This window comes from Ictalurus punctatus, chromosome 14, assembly GCF_001660625.3.
Source record: "Ictalurus punctatus breed USDA103 chromosome 14, Coco_2.0, whole genome shotgun sequence".
Lineage (NCBI taxonomy): Eukaryota > Metazoa > Chordata > Actinopteri > Siluriformes > Ictaluridae > Ictalurus > Ictalurus punctatus.
The window spans coordinates 24487586-24492585 of NC_030429.2; positions in this window are offsets into that span (position 1 = coordinate 24487586).

The window sequence follows — 5000 nt, forward strand, 5'->3', positions numbered from 1 at the left end:
TCCAGGAACAGGGTTGGTGACCACTGGTCTAGATTGATTAGATGGTCAGGTGGGCACCATTACGAGGAAGGTAGATCTCCAGGAACAGGGTTGGTGGCCGCTGGTCTAGATTGATTAGATGGTCAGGTGGGCACCATTACGAGGAAGGTAGATCTCCAGGAACAGGGTTGGTGGCCGCTGGTCTAGATTGATTAGATGGTCAGGTGGGCACCATTACGAGGAAGGTAGATCTCCAGGAACAGGGTTGGTGGCCGCTGGTCTAGATTGATTAGATGGTCAGGTGGGCACCATTACGAGGAAGGTAGATCTCCAGGAACAGGGTTGGTGGCCGCTGGTCTAGATTGATTAGATGGTCAGGTGGGCACCATTACGAGGAAGGTAGATCTCCAGGAACAGGGTTGGTGGCCTCTAGTCTTGAGTTGAGCAAAACCAACTCTTATTGCATTCTGTCACACTTTGTAATAAAACAATGGTCCAAATGTTAAGGTCTCGTTTCCAAATGTGCAGACACAGCCACTGAAATGCAATAAAATCTGCTGCCATTTGTGGAAAATGTCAGTGGAAAGCATTTTGGTGAGCGTGGCTGTGTCCTGATCCTCTGTGATCAGTATTCAGCTCCATAGTAGATGAAGAGGAGACTCATTCCATTGGGAAACAGTAATCCTTTAGGGAGACAGTGATCTTTAAATCTGTGTTCTCGTCTCCCGTTGCTGGAGAGTCGTAATCACTGTGTTTTGTTGTTTTCATGATCAAAATCGTTCTGTTCTTTAATGATTAGTGAGCTGATTTATAGACAACAGTGATGGCCCCAAAGTGAATCATTATTAATGTAAATTTCAGTCCTTTTCATCTTTCCACGAGGAAGCTTTTTAGTGTTCTTCTTTAATGGCAAGAGGAAACATTTACTGGTACGTGTTTACCCATCGAGCCTTTCTCCTTTTTTTTTATTGCATGTATTAATCATTTCTGTGTTGAAATGGGAGGTGAATTGGTCAGCAGCTTGTGAGTGATGAAGCCCTGGTACATTCTGATTTGTTCAAATCAAAAAGCCATCATAATACTCTGTGGTTAGAATTGTTTTATGATTCCAAATAAATAGATCACGATCCACAAATAAAAAATAAAAAAAAAGAGTGAGATTTACAAAAATTCAACAAATGCGCAAATGCGTCGAATGAGATCCACAAATGTGTTAGTAGTTTCACAAAAATAAATAAGACTGACAAATGAATTTAAAAAAAATGTTTACAAGAATGTTTTTATGTCACCAACACAACTCTGCCTTGCATTCATTTGTGGAAATAGCATCAAGAATCCACACACAAATCCTAAAATTGTTGGACTCCGCCCACTGTCTACTCAAGCCGATCGGATAACCGCCACACAGCACCGACCAATCGTAGCATGTTCTCGCTCCAACCAATCACGTTTTGTTTGAATTTGTGAATTTGTTTCATTTTTGTAAATCTCACTACATTTATTTGTGGATCGTAACCTATTTATTTGGAATCTTGGCTTGTACATAGCAGGACTATAAATTCTTGTCTAGGATCGCACTCTGGTTCTAAATGTGGCCCACAATCGCTGGAATGATCTGGGTCGCACACACCCCATCCACAATGTTGTCTGCTGTCACGTTTGCAGCGCCATCACTGCCACACATGGCCCCACATGGCTGACATGATGCATGCCAGTACCGGGAGCACCCCAGCAGTGCCATCCTGAAGCCCAAGACCGTCTGCTGTGGGACAGGATCTGATGTGGATGCCAAAAATGAAACGATATATCGATGTCTGTTTATCTTTGAGAGACAGGATGGACGTAGCCCTGCTAGCATATTTAAACCAGCCACCCATGGTAATGCCCTTCCCAAAGTGGGATAATATTGTTCCACCCGAAAAGTCCAGCCCTCGTGTGTGGTTCAGTTATCTATAAAGCCCACACCGTTTTCAGGCTCTTGGACATCCTTCAGTTCAGTTCAAAACAATACACTCTAAGCTTCATTGGCAAGGGGCCAGAGTACATTATGGCACTGGACATCGCCTTCAGTAATTTATTATATTTACTTCCTTCCTCTGTGTGTCCTCTCTCCCTGTTTCCATGAAATTAACAAAAGATAAGCAATACTTACAAATCTGAATTTATAGTCGTCATTTAGGACCATCTTTCAAAAACATCTGACAAATGTGTACTCTAAGGATTGCAGAGTTAGTGTAGAGATTTATTTGAGATAACAGTATACTTTGCCCCGAATAAAGTACGTTTAGTATATAGTAAACACTTAGAAATGGGAGTCTCTGGAAATTAGTTGGGATTTATTGCTGTCTGTTCTGTTTTTACCCCACTTCCTCTTCTCCAGAGACGCCCAAAGAACATCTGGAGGTCCAGGTCCCAGCACCAGGAGAAACCCCCTCCGGATCAACACCACATCGACTGTTCTCAGATTAATCGAGAAATAGCCCATAACCCATTCTTTCGAGACCATGCTCCAAGGACTGCCTAAATCCCAAAGCTTGCTAGGAAGGAATGCTGAACCGCCTGGCGAAATCCAAAAGGGGATTTCGGAGAGCACGCTGGCCTTTTAGCAAAAGCAATTCACAGTTTAGCAGAGGCGATTCACACACTCTTTACTAACGCGATAAGCTTACAGACAATTTTCACAGTCCATGGATTAGCGTGCAATTTACGCCTATGATTGTCGCCCTTTAAGCTCTACCCTGTTTTCCCGGTTCAAGTTAATTTGCTGAAACGCTGTGCACAAAGTGATGCTGTGCAGTGAAGTGAAACGTTCCGACTGTGCAGAGCAAGGAGTGTTCGTTTATTCGAAAAACCTCCTGTATGACTCAGCATAAGCCTGAATCCCATCCTTTTGATAACAAGATCATCCCTCTTTCTCTCTCAGGGCCTCTTCTAGCTCTGATCTCTGTGTTATGACCACTTTATCTTATTGCTGTGTTTCATCTCTCTGGAAAGTCCTCCTCCGTCTGTTACTGTACATCTCCGAGATGAAAAGATTATGACGTGTCCATTAAAGTCGGGAATCTGAAATGCCTCACATCTCCGTCATGGACCGGTGCCAAAAACTAAAACGACGTCTGGTTTGGGGAAAAAAACAACAGTCAGTCTTTTTAAGAGGTGCATATTTCTACTGGTTTGAGAAGTGAGCCGGTATGTAAACAGATGTGGAATTTTCCCGACACACACCACACAAGGGCATTTTGGAGAACACACTGATATACAATGCTGGTTGGTTTGGAGGTGGAATGGGTTCTGTACATTACCTCTAGGTGTAAATGCGCCGCTGATTTACAAATATGTATGTAAAGATAAAAGACACTTTGCGTTTATTTCAAATTTCAGCACTTTTGCCCGTCTCAGCCCACTATAACTAAACTTTAGCTTCAAATATAAACATTAAAATGCTTAAAAACGCATGATTTTTTTGTGAATTGAAAATGATAATGAGTCGTTATGGGTCGCATATACATTACGGCACAGTGAAATTATTAAATTATCTTCGCATACCCCAGCATGTCAGGAAGCTGGGGTCAGAGCGAGGGTCAGCCATGATACAGCGCCCTCTGGAGCAGAGAGGGTTAAGGGCCTTGCTCAAGGGCCCAACAGTGGCAGATTGGCAGAACCCCCGACCTTCCGATCAGTAACCCAGAACCTTAACCACCAAGTCACCACTGAAGTGATATAGCATCTCCTGCTTTCTTACTCTTTTTTCCACGAGTCACCCATTACAGGTTATGAAACATTTACATTTTAATTCCACAACATTCTCTCATTCACGTTTTTCTTTCAGCCCATTGAACACGGCGTACTTACGGCATCTACACTTTCCTTCTTCATTTTGCAAACTTTAATAATACTATTTATTTATACAGCACTTTTCATATAAATGGCAACCCAGGTACAATAACAAAACACAAAAGAAACGGCACGAGACGGAGTAAAACATCTATAAAGCTCAGTAAAGCAATCGGTTGGTGATCGTATATATATGAGATCCTAAAAAAATCTTTAGCTAGCCAAAAAACTGCCCGTGCTTGCGTTGATCGATTAATGCTCTAAAAAAAAAAAAAAAAAAAAAAACAGTCCACTGTATTATCTGTCTCATCTTCTCTCGTCATGCACTAACTACGCAACAGCCTAGTTACGCCAGCCTCTGGCCTTTTCCGACAGGAACAGGAGTCATGATGTATGAGCCAGACAAAGAGATGTTAATCAGGAGCTCCTGCTCCTGTCACAATCAACGTTTCATCAATGGCAGATTATCGAGCAGTAAGTCCAGCATGTGACTCCGATCAGCACAGAGAGGAAGAGAAGTCTGTTGTAGACGTGAACTCGAGTAAACACTTGATAAAATACGTAAATATTCGGTCCTACACGAATCACGTGTAGAGAACAAATCAATAAATGATACTCACACATGAAAACAAACGAGTCTTGTGTAAAGATCACGTGTGAAAACCAACAGAATCACGGGGGGGGGGATCACATCCAAATGATACATAATCGTGTGTAAAAAATGAAAAAAGGCATAAAAATAATCGAATTCTACAAAGAATTCCCATGTAGAAATAAACGAATCATGTGTAAAGATCACATGCTAAATTAAACGAATCATCTCTTTTAGACTCTGCTGTAAATCCAGTCGGATGGGGGTCCACTGATGTTGATGAGATGACCTAAGCTACTCTACGAACCTTCAAAAACCTGTGAAATATTGCTCAGAGTGGGTTTTTACAGCCGTCTGGAAAAGCTCCGCCGCATATTACTGTCTTTCCCCAACAAACTGCTCAAGACAAACACTCAGTGACACACCTCAAAGTGAAACGGACATAGTGACTCTGTTTATCAGTACAAACTAACGTGATCCGCACGTACAAGAATAGAGTTCCGCAATACATATCTTTAATCCAAAACCCCTTAACGCTCATTCCTCAAGCACGTTTTAGGAATATTTACCTATTTAAAGATTCGTCTAAGATATC